Here is a 22,758-nt window from a genome sequence, read left to right as displayed (position 1 = left end):
CAACTCATGTGAAGAAGCAAAAACTTAGGTTCAACCGATACTAACCGATAGATGTTGAAGAAGAAAGGTGGGATGCCTACTGGGGCATCCCCAAGCTTAGATGCTTGAGACTTCTTGAAATATTATCTTCGGGTGCCTTGATCATCTCCAGCCTTGAGCTTTTGTGTCCCCTTAATTCCTTTTATATCTCGGTTTCCTAAATCTCGAAAGCTTCATCCACACCAAACTCAACAAGAACTCGTGAGATAAGTTAGTATAAATCAATGCAAAAACCTTATCATTTTCTACTGTAAAAAATCACTAAAATTATTATTCATCATTGCATACTAAATGCCTATGCATATTTAATACTCCTATCCTCAAATAGAATCATTAAACCAGCAAACATATGCAGACAATGCAACCATAACAGCAATCTGCCAAAACAGTATAGTCTGTAAAGAATGCAAGATTCATCATACTTGCCTAACTCCAACAATTATGAGAAAAATACCTCACTGTAGAAGATTTATCAGAGCTCAATATTTAAAAAGTTTCAACATTATATCATTCTTTGACTTTTCTAGGGAATTTTTGCAACAACGGTAAATTTCTGTTTTGAAACAGCAACATGTATACTTGCAAACTAAGCATGGTAAAGGCTATCCTTGACATTTTTATTGATAATATAGATGCAAAACATTATTCTAAATAACAGCAAGCAAATACTAACAAGGGAAAATGACGCTTCAAGCAAAACACATATCATGTGGTGAATAAAAATATAGCTCCAAGTAAATTTACCGATGTACGAAGAAGAAAGAGGGGATGCCTTCCGGGGCATCCACAAGCTTAGGCTCTTGGGTATCCTTGAATATATTGGGGTGCCTTGGGCATCCCCAAGCTTAGGCTCTTGCCACTCCTTATTCCATATTCCATCGAATCTCTACCCAAAACTTGAAAACTTCACAACACAAAACTCAACAGAAAACTCATAAGCTCCGTTAGTACAAGAAAATAAAACCACCACTTAGGTACTGTAATGAACTCATTCTAAATTCATATTGGTGTAATATCTACTGTATTCCAACTTCTCTATGGTTCATACCCTCCGATACTACTCATAGATTCATCAAAATAAGAAAACAACACATAGAAAACAGAATCTGTCAAAAACAGAACAGCCTGTAGTAATCTGTATCAAACGTATACTTCTGGAACACCAAAAATCCTACCAAATTAGGAAGTACTAAGAAATTTGTGTACAAATACATAGAAAGAAGAATAATATCAAAAGAACGTTTCTGTGAATTACCAAAACTAATTTACTGGGTGCATAAGTTTCTAATTTTCAGCAGGATCAACACAACTATCACCGTAAGCTATCCTAAAGGTCTTACTTGGCACTTTATTGAAACAAAAGCTATAAAAAATGATTACTACAGTAGCACAATAATGTGAGCACACAAAACAATAAGGATAAATATTGGGTTGTCTCCCAACAAGCGCTTTTCTTTTACTGCATTTTTAGCTAGGCATGATGATGACAAGGATGCTCACATAAAAGATAAGAATTGAAACATAACGGGAGCACCATGAAGCATATGGCTAGCACATTTAAGCCTAACGCACTTCCTATGCATAGGTATTTTGTGAGCAAACAACTTATGGGAACAATAATCAACTAGCATAGGAAGGCAAAACAAGCATAGCTTCAAGATTTTCAACACATAGAGAGGAAACTTGACATTATTGCAATTCCTACAAGCATATTGTCACACCCTGATTTTCATGCCACAACACTTAAGCTAATAAATCATGATAAAATATGGTTTGACAAAAAACTTTTGAGTGTTTTGGTCTTTGCTTGATTTGATTTATGTGTGTTGGTTGCAAGTGCTCTAAAAATCAAACAAATCCTCCAACTCTTATACTCCTTCTCCTTGATCCAAAGACCTTGCCCAATGATCATGCCATGTGTGTAGGACATAAAAATGATTTCTTGCAAAAATATTTTGGCAAAAATGTATTTTCTAAATTAGGTTTCCAAAAACCCCTGAATTGAGACTTGAACTACAAGTACTTAACTAAGGGTGTGAAAAATCTTTCAAAAATTATATTTGACTCCTATTAGATATAGGACACCCAGAAACCATAAAAATGTAATTTTTAAAAGTTATTTTCCTATTTTATTTAAAGGCTTTTTCTTAAGTCCAGAAATGGTCTTTAATAGGTTAAAATTATTTTAAAGCTTCAACAATATTTGAGAAAAATCAGGGAAACTCAGTGGACATATATTTTCCATATATAAGAGTTTCAACACATGGTCATGTTCAAATTATTGGTCAAACCCCTCAAAAACCCTTTCTGGATATTTCAATCTTTTGAAATATTTACAAAGAAAATTTTCTTCATTAATTCTAAGAAAATTCTAGCATGTCAAATATGACATGTTGGATGATCTTGCCAAGTATCGTGTCATGGAGAATAGTATAACCCCATGAAACCCTCTCAAAACCATTTCTGCCCTTTCTCAAGTTTGAACAACTTTACATTGCCAAATATGTCCAAATGTTTTAAAACTAGGTGCACATGCTCAAATAGTCTAAATATTCATATAGACCAAGTGGAACAAGTTAGAGAACAAGTTAACTTGATCAAAGTGCCCCAAAACCCTTCCTGTCCAGAACCAAATTTGAACAACTCTACATTGGCAACTTTCTCATTTTGATCTCAACTTTTTTGGACATGTTCAGAACCTCAAATTATGACACTACACCAAGTGGTGCATGAAGGAGAATAGATTTGCATGGCTAAATCTTGGAAAGTCTATTTCTCTTAATTTCTAGGGTTTACAAAAGTTGCATTGGCAACTTTGCCCAAATGGACTCAATCTTTGTGGAAGCACTTGTTTTCTCATGCCATTTGGCCCTGTCAAGCCTTATGACAAGATGAGTTCATCTTCTTGCCCAAATCAACAACAAACACCTTCTGCCATTTTGCTAAAAACACCAATTTGGCCACTTCCACTAATCTCCATGAGTTCTCCTTTTTACCACAACCCCTCCTAGTCCCCCTCTACCTCTGGTGTGCTTCCCTGCCCGAGAGGCAATGATGAAGGGGGGGCAGGGATCCACTTTTATTCTCTGGACAACAGCATTTTCACTCTCTCTCCTCCCCTCCTCTCCTCCACTGGCTCCCCAGGGCATCCTATGTCATTGATGCATTGTTTACTCCCCCCTGCATCTTCCAGACACAAGTGGCCGCGCCCATTCCGCAAAAAGGCATGCCATGCCGGCCAAAGACGCGCTCTGGAGCATGTCAGCGTGCTCCCGACCGTTGATGCATCATCCCCCGACCACCTCGAGCCTCCCCCTCGATCCAGTGGAGGTCCTCGACGTCCGCAACGCGACAACCGTGCAGGCCCCCTCCTCTTTCCCTCTCTCTGACCTCCCGCTGCGCGTGCCCAGAGCCGCCCGGCTCGACCAATGCTCGCGTGAGCCCGTGGCTCCACCAGGAGCTCGCCCCGTTCCCTCTATCTCTTCCTAGCACCCTAATCGACTCCCACGAACGCAGTAGACAGCCCCTCTCCCTCCCTCCTGGCCTCCCGAGCCGTTGCCGCGGCCACCCGTGCACCGCGTCCACAGTGAGCCACGGGTCGGCTATTTAAGGCCACCCCCGAGCCCCCTCTCTACTCCTTTGTCTCTCTCTCCCTCCCGTGCACCCCTGGACTAGCCCACACCTCTCCCCATGTCCTCCGTTCACCGCAATGGCCGGAGCGCCGCCGTCGGGCTCCGCCTAAATTCGGGCTATCCCGAGCCTCTCCTCTCTCCCTAGGCACTCCAGTGCCCCCTCACCACCACCCCCGACTCGCCCCGCACTCCATTCCCTCCTCCCCGCGCCTGCCGCGCAGTGCCAAACCTCGCCGACGGCCTCCTCCGCGGCCACTCAAGCCATCGCCGCTGCAGCCCTCCACGGCATGCGTGCAACACATGGATGGGTGCGTCGTGGCCTCCTGAGCACGCCGGTGGGCGGGGCGTCACCTGAGACACTCTGTAGCCCCGGCAATCGCCGGCGGGAGCCGCTCCTCCCTGCGGCCAGAGCGCGCACGGGAGGTTGAAGGTGACCTGCAGCTGGGGCCCACGCGTCAGCGACCCAGTGGCCGGGCCCCGCCGTTTAAGTGGAGGCGGCTTCGGCGAAGACGCCTTCGACGTCGCCCTATCACCCGCGTGGCCGAGCCGCTGGGTCGGCCCAATGCGCTACGGTGCTATGCTGCACCCAGTGCGCAGTATAGGCATAAACCCCCCCTCCTTTGTCTTTTTCTTTTTCCTGAAACTTGTAAATTCTCCCAAATATTCATATTACCTCCAAATTTGATGCTTCAAATTTCTAGTAACTCATAAAATCATGATCTATCTCATGGAGCAATTTTCTCATTTTTCCAGAAACTTTTTCTTCACAAACATTTCTCAAATCTTGTTTTTCCATTTTTGTAGTGAACTTTAGAAAATCACAGAGAGCCCATTTTTGATCCAAATTCCATGATTCAAATTCCTAGATGTTTATAAGCTCAAAACTTAGTTTTTGAACATTTTTACTAATACTTTCTGTACCACCTCAAATAATGGTCTATTTCTTCATGTATAGCCAACTTTGCAAATTCATAGGAAAATCATTTGAACTCCAAACTCAGTGAAACCAACTCCTAGGTTCTTATAAAATCATTCCTTGTGAAATGGGTGCCTTTTCTCAATTTTTTAAAATAATTCTTCTGTACACTTCTTGCAAATCCACAAACCCCTTGATTCCATCATATTGAAATGTTCAGAAATACCCATTGATCCAATCCCAATGAAACCACTCTGGTTATTTTTCATATAACTAGAGATATCCTAGAAAAGTCAAATTCATATTTTTAGGGCACTTTTATTTCTGCCTTGTTGTGTTGCTTATTATGGTTGCTTTCGACGATAGTTGACGAAGTAGACGAAATGCTCGGAGTTGGACCAGAGATATTTGAAGACCTCGAAGACTTTGTTAAAACACGCAAGCAGCCCTTTGACCATGATGAACCCTTTTCATCATAGTAGCATTTCTTTCCGTGATTGTTGAATGCATGATATCTTGAATGGCAACCTTGCTAAGTTTGACTTCGTTGCATACCCCGTTAATACTTGCATTGTTCATGACTCTATCCTTGTTTAGAGTTGTGTTGGTGGGTTGTAGAAATATGCTATAGTTGTTGGCTGAGAAAAATGGGTCGGAGTTATGCATGGAAAGAAACAAGTGCGATTTGACATACATACAAATAGCCCAGTGGGTGCCACTAATGCCCATGGGAGATGATGATGAACTAGGTCACTACTTGGTGGAGAGGTAGTGTATTGAGGCTTGATGAAAGTGATGTTTACAGATACGGATTAGATTTAAGATTTGTGGACTGTCCCAACCGAACATGCGCAACCACTCTACCCCTTATGGGACAGGGCATTATTGATTACCTAGTCCGGTACTAGCATGGTGCCCGCATTACTAGTGATGGGGGTGACATGAGGTCACTCTCGGGACGGGGTTGTCCTTGGATAGACAGCCATGACTGTTTTCACAAGGCACCGGACACACCATTGGTCCCTGCGTGTATGTGTGATCATGAAAGGGCAGAGTCCCAAGATCTTGATGCTTAAACACAAAGGTTGTGTACCAATGAGTGGACCCTATGTTAGTGTCACCTAGGGAAAGATAGTGATCGGGTGCTTCCCCGAGTACTTGAGGTACTGCAGGATCATGGATGACGCGAAAGCTTCCCGGATCTTGTGGGTAAAGTGTGCAACCTCTAAAAAGTGTCAAACTATTCAAATAGTCGTGTCCACGGCCAAGGACAGTTTGGTGGTGGTGCTTAGACTATGTCCATATGTTTCTGAAAAACAACACAGATTGGAAATATTGTTGATATGATTCATGAGGAAGTCACGATGAATTGAGTTTGAGTTGTTCATAGCTCTTTCTCGATGTTGAAGTCTGTAACCTCCTGATACTTGTTGCAGACGCATTCATGTCCTTGGTAAATGTTGATCATACTTGCATGAGGGAAACCAGCTTTCTGCAAAAATGCCAATTAAGTAGTAGAGCTTTGCATAATTATTTTGTTATCACTCTTGGGTTGCTTGCGAGTACATTCAAAGTACTCATTGGCTTGCCAATGGTTATCTTATTGGCCAGGCATTAAAGACAAGATATATTGAAGAGTTCCTTGGTGATGATCGTGCGAGCTAGGACGCTTTCCCAGTCAGAATGCCTGTAGGGTTAAGGCAGATGGCATGGGTCCAAGTTATTGATGAAGATTTCCGCTGCAATGTTGTACTCAAGACGTAACCATAGTGGTAATAATTTATGTCAGACGGTACGTATGGATGTAAGACTCTTGTTATTCAGCTTCTATGTGATCAGTGAGCATTGATCTGTGGGATCACTGTACACGTGCATTCGGTGATCACGACTTATGAGTCGGGGTCCCCACACATATGTTCCTCCCTCATAAGAATTTTCAGTAGCATCATGATTGAATTCAACAATATAACCAGCACCTAAAGCATTCTTTTCATGATCTATTTGCATAGAAATTTTACTACTCTCCACATAAGCAAAATTCTTCTTATTCGGAATAGTGGGAGTATCATTAGGGACTCGAATACTATAGATTGTTTCCACATTAAAAGAGTAATGTTCAGAAAAAGGGTAATCATAATCATGAAAAGTTTTATAAATATAATCATCACTACTTTTTATAGCATAAGTTTCATCACAATAATCATCATAAGTAGCAACTTTGTTCTCATCATAATCAATTGAAACCTCTTTCAAGATAGTGGAATCATCACTAAATAAAGTTGACACTCTTCCAAATCCACTTTCATATTCATCACAATAAGATTCAACATCTTCCAAAATAGTGGGATCACTACTTCCTAAAGTTGACACTCTTCCAAACCCACTTTCATCAATATAATCATCATAGGTAAGAGGCATGCTATCATCATAACAACTTTGCATATCAAAACTTGGGAGGCTAAAAATATCATCTTCATCAAACATAGCATCCCCAAGCTTGTGGCTTTGCATATCATTAGCATCATGGGTATTCAAAGAATTCATACTAACAATATTGCAATCATGCTCATCATACAAAGATCTAGTACCAGACATTTTAATGCATTCTTTTTCTAGCAATTGAGCACAATTTTCCTTTCCATCATTTTCACGAAAGATAATAAAAAATGAAGCGTATGAGGTAAACTCAATTCCATTTTTTGTAGTTTTATTTTATAAACTAAACTAGTGATAAAACAAGAAACTAAAAGATTCGATTGCAAGATCTAAAGATATACCTTCAAGCACTCACCTCCCCAGCAACGGCGCCAGAAAAGAGCTTGATGTCTACTACACAACCTTCTTCTTGTAGACGTTGTTGGGCCTCCAAGTGCAGAGGTTTGTAGGACAGTAGCAAATTTCCCTCAAGTGGATGACCTAAGGTTTATCAATCCATAGGAGGCGTAGGATGAAGATGGTCTCTCTCAAGCAACCCTACAACCAAATAACAAAGAGTCTCTTGTGTCCCCAACACACCCAATACAATGGTAAATTGTATAGGTGCACTAGTTCGGCGAAGAGATGGTGATACAAGTGCAATATGGATTGTAGATATAGGTTTTTGTAATCTGATATTGATACGTCTCCAACGTATCTGTAATTTTTGATTGATCCATGCTACTTTATCTACTGTTTTGAACTATATTGTGCTTTATTTTCCACTTTTATATTATTTTTGGGACTAACCTATTAACCGGAGGCCCAACCCAGAATTTTTGTTTTTTGCCTATTTCAGTGTTTCGAAGAAACGGAATATCAAACGGAGTCCAAACGGAATGAAACCTTCGGGAACGTGATTTTCTCACCGAACGTGGTCCAGGAGACTTGGACCCTACTCCAAGAAGCAGAAGAGTCGGTCACGAGGGTGGGGGGCGCCCCCCCTAGGGCGCGCCCCCCTGCCTCGTGGCCCCCCTGTTGCTCCACCGACGTACTCCTTCCTCCTATATATACCTACGTACCCCTGAAAGATCAAATACGGAGCCAAAAACCTAATTCCATCGCTGCAACTTTCTGTATCCACGAGATCCCATCTTGGGGCCTGTTCTGGAGCTCCGCCAGAGGGGGCATCTACCATGGAGGGCTTCTACATCAACACCATAGCCCCTCCGATGAAGTGTGAGTAGTTTACTTCAGACCCTCGGCTCCATAACTAGTAGCTAGATGGCTTCTTCTCTCTTTTTGGATCTCAATACAATGTTCTCCCCCTCTCTTGTGGAGATCTATTCGATGTAATCTTCTTTTGCGGTGTGTTTGTTGAGATCGATAAAATTGTGGGTTTATGATCCAACTTATCTATGAATAATATTTGAATCTTCTCTGAATTCTTTTATGTATGATTGAGTTATCTTTGCAAGTCTGTTTGAATTATCCGTTTGGTTTGGCCAACTAGATTGGTAGTTCTTGCAATGGGAGAAGTGTTTAGCTTTGGGTTCAGTCTTGCGGTGTCCTTACCCAGTGACAGCAGGGGCAGCAAGGCACGTATTGTATTGTTGCCATCGAGGATAACAAGATGGGGATTTTATCATATTGCATGAATTTATCCCTCTACATCATGTCATCTTGCTTAAGGCGTTACTCTGTTTTTAACTCAATACTCTAGATGCATGCTGGATAGCGGTCGATGAGTGGAGTAATAGTAGTAGATGCAGAATTGTTTCAATCTACTTGTCTCGGACGTGATGCCTATATACATGATCATACCTAGATATACTCATAACTATGCTCAATTCTGTTAATTGCTCAACAATAATTTGTTCACCCACCGTAGAATACTTATTCTCTTGAGAGAAGCCACTAGTGAAACCTATGGCCCCCGGGTCTATTCTCATCATATCAATCTCCATTACTTTATTACTTGCTTTGCTTTTACTTTGCCTTTGACTTTTCACTTTGCATCTCTATATCAAAAATACCAAAAAATATATTTGTCAAATTTCACCCTCGTAAGTGACCGTGAAGGGATTGACAACCCTTAATCACGTTGGTTGCGAGTAGCTATTGTTTTGTGTAGGTACGAGGGACTTGTGCATGGTCTCCTACTGGATTGATACCTTGGTTCTCAAAAGCTGAGGGAAATACTTACGCTACTTTGCTGCATCATCCTCTCCTCTTCGGAGAAATCCAACGCAATGCTCAAGAGGTAGCAAGAAGAATTTCTGGCGCCATTGCTGGGGAGGCTCACGCAAGCAAGTCAACCATACCAAGTACCCATCACAATCCCTATCTCTCGCATTACATTAGTTGCCTCTCGTTTTCCTCTCCCCCACTTCACCCTTGCCATTTTATTCGCCCTCTCTTTTTCGTTCGCCTTCTTCCCATATGTATCTTTGTTTGTGTTTCCTTGTGCCTTCTATATGCTTGCATCTTTGCTTGCTAAAAATCTATTGATATGGATCCACTTAAAGTGTTCTACTTGGATCATCTTTGATCCTTATGCGCTCGTGCTGAAACCCCAACTAGCCTAGTTGATGGGAAATCTTTAGATGAGCATGCTCATTTTGTGCGTCATCGTTTATCTAAAAAAGGGAGACTCTTACGGTATCATATAAATAGTTTTCTATGCTATGCTTGGAATCTTTGTGAAATGTGTGACTTTACTTGTTGCTCTAAGAACCCTAAAAAACACCTTCCCTACCTATGTGAGTTCAATGATAATGAAATCTTATCTTCTTATGCAAAGGGTGTTTATAGTTACTATGATATTGAACAAATTGAAGAATTTGTCATTTTTAAGGGTGCTCATGAAGTTGCTTCTTTGATTGAAAAGTATGATTTTTCTCTCAACAAATCTGAAAATTTCTTCATACTTAAATATTGCAATGAAAACGTTGCTCATAATGTCTATGTCCAAGAATTTATTGAAAGAATGACCGTTGCTTTGGAGGAAAATAATGATATGCATGAATCTATAGATAATGATGATTCTGATGATTTGATTGAAATATCCCTTGATGAACATGATGCTGGCTATTCTTGTGGCCATGAAGCCAATATTTATGAAGACGAATTTGCTATAGTTCCTTATGTTAAAAATGAGATCGTTGCTATTGCACCCATGCTTGATAGCTCCCTCAACAAAAAGCATGATTTTACTATAAATTCTCTTGATGTCAGTTGTGCTAATAATATGCAAAACCCTAAGCTTGGGGATGCTAGTTTTGCTATGTCTACTACTTGTTGCAATGATCATGATTGGGGTGATTCTTCTTATGATCTTGAAAATTTATTTAATCCCCATGATGAATATGAGATTGATAATATTGTTTGCAATAATATTGAAAGTGGGTTTGGAAGAGTGTCAACTCTATATCCCACATATTTGGAGAATATTCAATCTTATGAAATTTTTGATAAAAGTGGGTTTGGAGAGGTCATGACTTTAGTTAATGTTAATCCCACTATTTCAGAAGAGTGTCAACTTTGCATGCATGTGGATCGTGTTGAAAATATTTTATGTGATTGCTATTTTGTTGAATTTGCTTATGATCCCACATGTAATTATTATGAGATAGGAAAATATGGTCGTAGAAATTTTCATGATAATAAATTACCTGTCGTTATGTTGAGATTGCTATTGTTTCTTTCCGCCTCCTTGCATATGCTAGTTTCTGCTTGCCTTGATAATTTGTTCGCCTATAATATGCCTATGCATAGGAAGTATGTTAGACTTAGATGTGTTTATCACGTGTTTTATGATGCTATCTTTGTGCTTCAATTCTTGTCTTTCTTGTGAGCATCATTGAAATATCAATGCCTAGCTAGGGGCGTTAAACAATAGCGCTTGTTGGGAGGCAACCCAATTTTATTTTTTGTTTTTTGTTTTTGCTTCTGTTTAGGAATAAATAATCCATCTAGCCTCTGGTTAGATGTGGTTTTATGTTTTAATTAGTGTTTGTGCCAAGTAGAACCTATAGGATAACCTACTATGATAGTTGATTTGATTCTGCTGAAAAACAGAAACTTTGCACGCGCGAATATAATTTTGTTAAATCACAGGAGCGTGCTTTTGCGTTGATTCCTTTTGCTGCAGTTAAATAGACAAATTGTACAGGACTTCCTATTTTGGTAGAATTTTTAGAGTTACATAAGTTTCGTTAGTTACAGATTTCTACAGAGTGTTCTGTTTTTGACAGATTCTGTTTTGCGTGTGTTGTTTGCTTATTTTGATGAATCTATGGCTAGTAAAATAGTTTATAATCCATAGAGAAGTTGGAATACAGTAGGTTTAACACCAATATAAATAAATAATGAGTTCATTACAGTACCTAGAAGTAGTCTTTTGTTTTCTTTCTCTAACGGAGCTAACGAGATTTCTATTGAGTTTTGTGTTGTGAAGTTTTCAAGTTTTGGGTGAATTCTTTTGATGGATTATGGAACAAGGAGTGGCAAGAGCCTAAGCTTGGGGATTCCCATGGCACCTCCAAGATAATCCAAGGACACCAAAAAGTCAAAGCTTGGGGATGCCCCGGAAGGCATCCCCTCTTTCATCTACTTCCATTGGTAATTTACTTGGAGCTATATTTTTATTCACCACATGATATGTGTTTTGCTTGGAGCGTCTTGCATCATTTGCGTATTTGCTTGTTAGTTTACCACAATCATCCTTGCTGTACACACCTTTTGAGAGAGCCATACATGAATTGGAATTTGCTAGAATACTCTATGTGCTTCACTTATATCTTTTGAGCTTGATAGTTTTGCTCATAGTACTTCACTTATATCTTTTGAGCGTGATGATTTTTGCTCTAGTGCTTCACTTAGATCTTTTAGAGCACGGTGATGGATTTGTTTTAAAGAAACTATTGATCTCTCATGCTTCACTTAGATTATTTCGAGAGTCTAGCATGGTAATTTGCTTAATATTAATATGCTTGGTGTTCAAGATATGTGAAACTTTCTTTTGAGTGAATTGAATACTAGGATAAGTTTGATGCTTGATAATTGTTTTGAGATATGGAGGTGATAATATCAAAGTCGTGATAGTTGAGTAATTGTGAATTTGAGAAATGCTTGTGTTGAAGTTTGCAAGTCTCGTAGCATGCACGTATGGTTAAAGTTGCGTAGCAAATTTGAAACATGAAGTGTACCTGGCTTGTGCATCCTTATGAGTGGCGGTCGGGGACGAGCGATGGTATTTTCCTACCAATCTATCCCCCTAGGAGCATGCGCGTAGTACTTGATTTTTGATGACTTCTAAATTTTTTCAATAAGTATATGAGTTCTTTTGACTAATGTTGAGTCCATGGATTATACACACTCTCACCTTTCCCCCTTTGCTAGCCTCTTCGGTACCGTGCATTGCCCTTTATCACCTTGAGAGTTTGTGCAAACTTCGCTGGTGCATCCAAACCTCGTGATACGATATGCTCTATCACACATAAACCTCCTTATATATTCCTCAAAACAGCCACCATACCTACCTATCATGGCATTTCCATAGCCATTCCGAGATATATTGCCATGCAACTTCCATCATCATCATCATGACATACATTACTTTTGTCATATTGCCATTGCATGATCATGTAGTTGACATCGTATTTGTGGCAACGCCACCATGCATTATTTTTCATATATGTCACTCTTGATTCATTACACCATCCCGGTACACCGTCGGAGGCATTCATATAGAGTCATATCTTGTTCTAAGTTTCGAGTTGTAATCCTTATGTTGTAATCAATAGAAGTGTGATGATCATCATTATTAGAGCATTGCCCAAACAAAACAAAAAAAGGCCAAAAAAAGGCCCAAAAAAAGAAAAAAAGGGCAATGCTACTATCTCCTTTTCCACACTTGTGCTTCAAAGTATCATCTTGTTCTTCATGTAGTGAGTCTCATATATTGTGCTTCAAAGTAGCACCTTGTTCTTCATGTAGTGAGTCTCATAAGTTGTCTTTTTATACTAGTGGGAATTTTTCATTATAGAACTTGGCTTGTATATTCCTACGATGGGCTTCCTCAAATGCCCTAGGTCTTCATGAGCAAGCAAGTTGGATGCACACCCACTAGTTTTCTTTTGTTGAGCATTCATAGCTCTAGTGCATCCGTTGCATGGCAGTCCCTACTCCTCATGTTGACACCAATTAATGGGCATCTCCATAGACCGTTGATTATCCTCGTCAATGTGAGACTTTCTCCTTTTTTGTCTTCTCCACACAATCCCCATCATCATATTATATTCCACCCATAGTGCTATATCCATGGCTCACGCTCATGTATTGCGTGAAGGTTGAAAAAGTTTGAGATTATTTAAGTATGAAACAATTGCTTGGCTTGTCATCAGGGGTATAGAAGTTGGGAACATCTTTGTGTGACGAAAATGAAGCATAGCCTAACTATATGATTTTGTAGGGATGAACTTTCTTTTGCCATGCTATTTTGAGAAGACATGATTGCTTTGATTAGTATGCTTGAAGTATTATTTTTTTATGTCAATATGAACTTTTGTCTTGAATCTTTCGAATCTGAATATTCATGCCACAATTAAGAAGATTTACATTGAAATTATGCCAAAGTATCACTCCGCATCAAAAATTCTTTTTTATCATTTACCTACTCAAGGACGAGCAAGAATTAAGCTTGGGGATGCCTGATATGTCTCCAACGTATCTATAATTTTTGATTGATCCATGCTACTTTATCTACTGTTTTGAACTATATTGGGCTTTATTTTCCACTTTTATATTATTTTTGGGACTAACCTATTAACCGGAGGCCCAGCCCAGAATTGTTGTTTTTTTGCCTATTTCAGTGTTTCGAAGAAACGGAATATCAAACGGAGTCCAAACGGAATGAAACCTTCGGGAACGTGATTTTCTCACCGAACGTGATCCAGGAGACTTGGACCCTACTCTAAGAAGCAGAAGAGTCGGTCACGAGGGTGGGGGGCGCCCCCCCCCCCTAGGGCGCGCCCCCTGCCTCATGGCCCCCCTGTTGCTCCACCGACGTACTCCTTCCTCCTATATATACCTACGTACCCCCGACAGATCAAATACAGAGCCAAAAACCTAATTCCACCGCCGCAACTTTCTGTATCCACGAGATCCCATCTTGGGGCCTGTTCCGGAGCTCCGCCGGAGGGGGCATCTACCATGGAGGGCTTCTACATCAACACCATAGCCCCTCCGATGAAGTGTGAGTAGTTTACTTCAGACCTTCGGGTCCATAGCTAGTAGCTAGAAGGCTTCTTCTCTCTTTTTGGATCTCAATACAATGTTCTCCCCCTCTCTTGTGGAGATCTATTCAATGTAATCTTCTTTTTGCGGTGTGTTTGTTGAGACCGATAAATTGTGGGTTTATGATCCAGCTTATCTATGAATAATATTTGAATCTTCTCTAAATTCTTTTATGTATGATTGAGTTATCTTTGCAAGTCTCTTCGAATTATCCATTTGGTTTGGCCAACTAGATTGGTAGTTCTTGCAATGGGAGAAGTGTTTAGCTTTGGGTTCAATCTTGCGGTGTCCTTTCCCAGTGACAGCAGGGGCAGCAAGGCACGTATTGTATTGTTGCCATCGAGGATAACAAGATGGTTTTTTTATCATATTGCATGAATTTATCCCTCTACATCATGTCATCTTGCTTAAGGCGTTACTCTATTTTTAACTTAATACTCTAGATGCATGTTGGATAGCGGTCGATGAGTGGAGTAATAGTAGTAGATGCAGAATCGTTTCGATCTACTTGTCTCGGATGTGATGCCTATATACACGATCATACCTAGATATACTCATAATTATGCTCAATTCTGTCAATTGCTCAATAGTAATTTGTTCACCCACCGTAGAATACTTATGCTCTTGAGAGAAGCCACTAGTGAAACCTATGGCCCCCGGGTCTATTCTCATCATATCAATCTCCATTACTTTATTACTTGCTTTGCTTTTACTTTGCCTTTTACTTTTCACTTTGCATCTCTAGATCAAAAATACCAAAAATATAATTTATCATCTCAATCAGATCTCACCCTCGTAAGCGACCGTGAAGGGATTGACAACCCCTAATCGCGTTGGTTGCGAGTAGCTATCGTTTTGTGTAGGTACGAGGGACTTGTGCGTGGTCTCCTACTGGATTGATACCTTGGTTCTCAAAAACTGAGGGAAATACTTACGCTACTTTGCTGCATCATCCTCTCCTCTTCGGGGAAATCCAACGCAGTGCTCAAGAGGTAGCAGATATAAAAACAACAAGGTAACTAATGATAAAAGTGAGCGTAAACGGTATTTCAATGCTAGGAAACAAGGCCTAAGGTTCATACTTTCACTAGTGCAAGTTCTCTCAACAATAATAACATAACTGGATCATATAACTATCCCTCAACATGCAACGAAGAGTCATTCCAAAGTCACTAATAGCGGAGAACAAACAAAGAGATTATTGTAGGGTATGAAACCACCTCGAAGTTATCCTTTCTGATCGATCTATCCAAGAGTCCGTAGTAAAATAACACGAAGCTATTCTTTCGGTTCGATCTATCATAGAGTTCATACTAGAATAACTTCTTAATACACAAATCAACCAAAACCCTAATGTCACCTATATACTCCAATGTCACCTCAAGTATTCGTGGGTATGATTATACGATATGCATCACACAATCTCAGATTCATCTATTCAACCAATACAAAGTACTTCAAAGAGTGCCCCAAAGTTTCTACCGGAGAGTCAAGATGAAAACGTGTGCCAACCCCTATGCATAGATTCATTGAACCCGCAAGTTGATCACCAAAACATACATCAAGTAGATCACGTGAATATCCCATTGTCACCACAGATAAGCACATCAATACATACATCAAGTGTTCTCAAATCCTTAAAGAATCAATCCGTTAAGATAAATTCAAAGGGAAAACTCAATTCATCACAAGAGAGTAGAGGGGGAGAAACATCATAAGATCCAAGTATAATAGCAAAGCTCGCGATACATCAAGATCGTATCACCTCAAGAACACGAGAGAGAGAGAGAGAGAGAGAGAGAGAGAGAGAGAGATCAAACACATAGCTACTGGTACATACCCTAAGCCCCGAGGGTGAACTACTCCCTTCTCGTCATGGAGAGCGACGGGATGATGAAGATGGCCAACTGTGATGGATTCCCCCTCCGGCAGGGTGCCGAAACGGGCTCCCGAGAGGTTTTTGGTGGCTACAGAGGCTTGCGGCGGCGGAACACCTGATCTATTCTGTTTTCCGAAGGTTTTAGGGTATATGGACTTATACAGGCGAAAGAAGTCGGCCAGGGAAGCCACGAAGGGCCCACGAGGGTGGAGGGCGCGCCCAGGGGGTGGGCGCGCCCCCTGCCTCATGGCCTCCTTGAAGCTTCCCTGACTGCAGCTCCACATCTCCTGGATCACGTTCGTTCCAAAAATCATGCTCCCGAAGGTTTCATTCCGTTTGGACTCCGTTTGATATTCCTTTTCTTTGAAACACTGAAATAGGCAAGAAAACAGCAATACGGGTTGGGCCTCCGGTTAATAGGTTAGTCCCAAAAATAATATAAAAGTGCTTAATAAATCCCATAAACATCCAAAACAGATAATATAATGGCATGAATGCTTCATAAATTATAGATACGTTGGAGACGTATCAAATCACTGCCACCAAGACGAGGTATGCCCTAAGCCCTAGCACATCGGTCCCACCGAGTTGTTCCCGTCGGTCCCATAGAGATTCCTAAAATTCATATTTTTGAACAGATCTGTGCCACCGAGTTTTCTGTTTGGTGCCATCGAGATGGGTCAAAAGTGTGTAACGGTTGGATTTTGTGTCGAGGCTACATATACCTCTCCAGCCCCTCTTAACATATGAGAGAGCCATTTGAACATGCCTACACTTCCACCATTCATTTTCTGAGAGAGAACCACCTACTCATGTGTTGAGATCAAGAGATTCCATTCCTACCATTTGAACCTTGATTTCTAGCCTTCCCCAAGTTGTTTTCCACTCAAATCCTTCTTCCACCATATCTAAATCTGTGAGAGGACTTGAGTGTTGGGGAGACTATCATTTGACGCACAAGAGCAAGGAGTTCATCATCAACACACCGTCTACTAACTTTTGGAGAGTGGTGTCTCCTAGATTGGTTAGGTGTCGCTTGGGAGCCACGATACGTCTCCAACGTATCTATAATTTATGAAGTATTCATGCCATGTTTATTATAGTTTCGTATGATTTTGGTGCACTTTTATTTGGCTTTTATATGATTTTTATGGACTAACAAATTGACCTCATGCCCAGTGCAAGTTGTTGTTTTCTGCTTGTTTTTGGTTTTCCAGAAAATCCATATCAAATGAAGTCCAAATGCAGTGCTTTTAATGATTTTTTCAAACAAAAGAGACCCTCGAAGCTTCATGGGAGGACCAGAAGAGCCACGAGGTGGCCACTACCCATCAGGGTGTGCAAGGGGCCAAAGTGGTGGGATGGTGGGTAGTGGTCACCTCGTGGCCCATCTCAGCGTGAAACCGATGCCAAAAAATCCTATAAATAGAGAAACCACCAAAAATAACCCTAGAACTTCGACGCCATCGCCGCAAGCCTGTGTACCTCCACGATCCAATCTAGATCCCTTTTCCGGCACTCTGCCAGAGGGGAAGATCATCACCAGAGGCCATCTTCATGATCACGGCAGTCTCCATCATGAGGAGAGAGTATCCACCCTCGGGGCTGAGGGTTTGTACTCGTAGCTATGTGTTTGATCTCTTTCTTGTGTTATTGATTTGGCACAATCTTGATGTATCGCGAGCTTTGCTAATATAGTTGGATCATACGGTGTTTTCCCCTCTCTCTTGTTGTGATGAATTGAGTTTTACCTTTGAGATTTCATTATTATCAGATTGAATACTTTTATGGATTTGAGAACACTTGATGTATGTCTTGCTATGAATACCCATGGTGACAATGGACTATCATATTGATTCACTTGATGTATGTTTTGGCACTCAACTCACAGATTCCCGAGGTGACATTAGGGTAATCTATGCATAGGGGTTGATGCATGTTTTCATCTTTGTTTCTCCGGTAGAAACCTTGGGGCACTCTTTGAAGTTCTTTGTGTTGGATTGAGTGCTATGAATCTGAAGTTGTTTGATGCATATCATATAATCAACTCACAGATACTAGTGATAACATTGGAGTATCTAGGTGACATTAGAGTTGGTTGATGCGCATCATATGGTGTTATTTTAGTACGACTCTTGGGTTGTTTGTGACACTTATAGGAATAGCTCGATAGATCGATCAGAAAGGAGAACTTTGAGGTGGTTTCGTACCCTACAAACAATTTTGACTTGCGCTCTATGCTAGATAAGAACTTTTGAGTGATTCTTTGTCGCACATTGAGGCATTGCCATAAGATCTAATTATGTTAGCACTGTTGAGAGATTGCAATAATGAAAGTACGAACCCTGGGCCTTGTTTTCAAGCATTGCAATACCATTTGTGCTCACTTTTGTTACTTGCTACCTTGCTGTTTTTATTGTTCCTATTACAAAAATCAATATCTATTATCATTACTACACTTGTATCACCATCTCTTCGCCGAACTAGTGCACCTATACAATTTACCATTGTATTTGGTGTGTTGGGGACACAAGAGACTCTTTGCTATTTGGTTGCAGGGTTGTTTGAGAGAGACCATCTTCATCCTACGCCTCCCATAGAGTGATAAACCTTAGGTCATCCACTTGAGGGAAAATTGCTACTGTCCTACAGAACTCTGCGCTTGAAGGCCCAACACGAGTCTACAAGAATAAAGTTGCGTAGTAGACATCAAGCCTCCGACATGATGTGGAGTTGAACCAAGAAATTTGTAAGGGAAAGGAGACCACCTACTTGGTGAAGATCTACCCGAGTGAGGCAAGTCCTTCGTGGGCAATGGCCATGGTGGGATAGACAAGGTTGCTTCTTTCTGGACCCTTCATGGGTGGAGCCCTCCATGGACTCGCGCAAGCATTACCCTTCATGGGTTGAAGTCTCCATCAACATGGATGTATGATAGCACCACCTATCGGAACCATGCCAAAAATCTTCGTGTCTCCATTGCGTTTATGCACTCTAATCCCATCCCTTTACATTCTTGCAAATTGCATGCTTTACCTTTTCGGCTGCCTATACTCTTGCCATGCTTGCTTGAGATGTATTGGATGCTCCCTAATGTGTGCTAAACTCAACCTTAAATTGAAGAAACTAAAAACTGCCACTTTTCCTTGTTAAGGGTCTAATCACCCCCCCCCCACTAGACCCCTCTTCTCGACCCTTTCATGGTACCGCCTCTAGGGGAGGAGCAAGTACGATGACGCATGTGTGTTGTCTCGGTGTGGTCCTCTTCAGAGTGGTGTTCGTGGGGTTTCTTATGTGTGCCGCTCAGCGGTTGTGATAGTTTTCACCCGGTTCTTCACAATTAATGGGGCAATCTGGTTTTTGCTCGATTTGCCCTAATTAACTGAGAAACCCTTTTCTTGTTAATGAATGCAGAAATTATGTCATTTCTAAGAAAAATAAAAGTAGACGGAGTCCCTTATAAAGAGATCTCCGCGCTCCTCCACCCAATGAGGTGGGACTAAATGTTAGAGTACACTGTGTATATACCGTACAGCACATGTATTTAGTCAAACGTTGTATGTGTGAGCACATGTGATCGTGGCACACGATCTATATGTAGTGGTGCACGATCCCCTTGGTTGTGGCTGAGGGAATCCTGGATTAAGGGGTCATCAGCCGTCTGGACTATTGACATGGGCCGGTGGGCTATGAAGACACAAGACAGAAGACTTCTTCCCGTGTCCGGATGGGACTTTCCTTGGCGTGGAAGGCAAGCTTGGCAATTCAGATATGTAGATTCCTTTCTCTGTAACCGACCTTGTACAACCCTAGCCCACTCTGGTGTCTATATAAACCGGAGGGTTTAGTCCATAGGGGAAGATCATAATCATATAGGCTAGACTTCTAGGGTTTAGCCATTACGATCTCATGGTAGATCAACTCTTGTAATACTCATATTCGTCAAGATCAATCAAGCAGGAAGTAGGGTATTACCTCCATAGAGAGGGCCCAAACCTGGGTAAACATCATGTCCCCCGTCTCCTGTTACTATCGGCCTTAGACGCACAGTTCGGGACCCCCTACCCGAGATCCGCCGTTTTTGACACCGACATTGGTGCTTTCATTGAGAGCTCCAGTGTGACGTCAAAGACAGGATTGATGGCTCGCCTTGTTATCAAGGACAATATCACCTCCAAAGGAGCCCTGGCCTCAGGCCAAACCCTCCGGCTGGGTGGCTTTACCATGACCGCCCGTTCGGCCGTTAAGCCGATGATGACTTCTCGGGTCATTGAAAATCGCCTCCTCGTCGACTTTGAATACTCCAAACGGATGGATCCAACAGATTTGTCGTCTTTAAATGAACTACTGGATCGCATCGCCGCCTTGGGGGTCACTACAGACTATGATCGGATTGGGCCTAAACCCGATCAGAGAGAAATCGAATCTCCGCCGATCACCCATCAGATAGCGGTAGTAGAGGAGCAATGCAACAACTCGTCCTCTATACTGAGAATGAACTATGTTTGGATTTACGAACTTGAAGAACCGGATACCTGTCCCTGGAAGGACGTGCCCCATCTTCCGAGCCTAGATCCGGACGATGGACCTAAAAAATCGGTTGATATCCCAGAGCCTGAACTATTACGCTCGGGAGTTCCTCAAGCTACGGATCCCGAATTGGGTCAGGGTTCGGATTCAATTCCACCCACCCACCCAGATATACACGATCTCATGTGTATACGACAACAGTCCGAGGAGACAGTTCATCACTTCTGGGCCAGATTCCTCCTTGTTAAAGACAAGATCAATGATTGATGCGACGAAGACGTGATCTCATCATTCTGCAACAATTGCACGGATGAGGGAATCCTCAATTCCATTAACCACCGTCATGTATTACACTTTGCTGACTTGGCAACCATAGTACGAAAGTACTGTGCAATGGAAAGCGCCTAGAAAAATCAAGCAGTTCCTTGGTAGCAACCAACTTCCACTCGGCCCCTCGTCCAAACAAAAAGGACGCACCCTCAACGGTCGCCTGATCCAATAGTAAAGAAATAAAAGCCCGTTACGGGGCGCGGAACCGTTATGGAGGGATGGCTCGATAGGCCATGCAAAATACACACAACGCCGGGTACCATACCAACCCACAGCCTTAGAGCATGGTGGATACTCCGGCAAGTGGCCAAGAGCGGCGAGGATCTCTTTATCAAAAATACCGCAGAGCAACAACCCACGGAAGATAACGACCTCAGAGTATTGATGGTCTTCGAGACTTTTGCCTCAAATAATAGGCGTAAAAGGGCACTTCGCAGCCTCGCTGAAGTCTGCCAAGTCGCAGCAGTAAACCCCTTGAACGACACGGCCATAACTTTTAATGCCAGTGACAAACCAAAATTCAAGACAGTCCGGGCACATGCCGCCTTAGTCCTTAGTCCGATCATGGATGGCTTTTGGCTTGCCAATGTGCTCATGGACGGCGGCAGCAGACTAAACCTCATTTACAAGGAAACTCTCAATAAAATGGAAATAGACAAGAGCCGCATTGAGCAAAGCAGCACGGCCTTCCGAGGAATCATTTCCAGTCGGGAGGCACGATGCGCGGGAAAAATCACACTTGATGTGGTATTTGGCGCACCGGAGAACTATCGGTCCGAAGAGATAACCTTCCAAGTGGCCCCTTTCAACAGTTGATATCACGCCTTATTAGGGCGAGACGCATTCGCACGCTTCCAAGCTATATCTCATTACGGGTACATGAAGCTCAAGATGCCCGGGCCTAATGTTATCATCACTCTTGCCAGCGATCCAGATATAACACTCCGCGCAGAAAACAAAACTGCAGCCCTGGCCCTCGAAGCATTGTTTGAAGCCCTCGCGGCCCAAGAATTAACCGGACGACGCTCCACGGTGGATACAGACGACGTGATCCTGGACAAGCGACCCAAATCAACCTCCTTTAAACCAGCCGATGAAATAGTCAAATTTCAAGTCCACCCGACGGACCCCAAGAAAAGACAACATCCATCGGGGCACAGCTGGACTCAACGGTTGACGCTGCATTGCGAGTGTTCCTACGCGAAAAGTAGGACATATTCGCCTGGCACCCTTCTCACTACAAGAAATATGTCAACTAGTGACCTTCTGTCAGTGACCCTGGAAGAATTGCTCATAGATCTATGACCATTTCAGACCAATTGGTCAAAAGCTGTTCGGGGGGCTCCAAACCCTAAACAATAACGACCATTTTGGTCAGAAAGGCCGTAATTTCCTTACACGAAATGGTCATAAAGCAGATAGCACAGGTCCGCTGCCTTATTTCTAGCTGATCATGACCAATATAGATGGTCATAACCTTGTAAATTGTGGTGGGTTGCTATGACTAGGCGCCACCTCATCAGTTTTGCCTATGTGTCATGTCCATGTGGCAGTTTTTGCCCTAGGTTGTGAAGCAACCTATATTTCTGTCATTCCCAAAATTCCCAAAAAATCTCATAAATTCTTTGGGTCATATATTCGTCAAATATGTAAAAAACCTTCCTTGCATAGTTCAAAAATAATTCAAAAATAATCATTTTCCTATTTTGTTCAGAAAA

This window comes from Triticum dicoccoides, chromosome 2B (genome assembly GCF_002162155.2).
Source record: "Triticum dicoccoides isolate Atlit2015 ecotype Zavitan chromosome 2B, WEW_v2.0, whole genome shotgun sequence".
Taxonomy (NCBI): Eukaryota; Viridiplantae; Streptophyta; class Magnoliopsida; order Poales; family Poaceae; genus Triticum; species Triticum dicoccoides.
Note: the sequence above shows the minus strand (reverse complement) of the source record.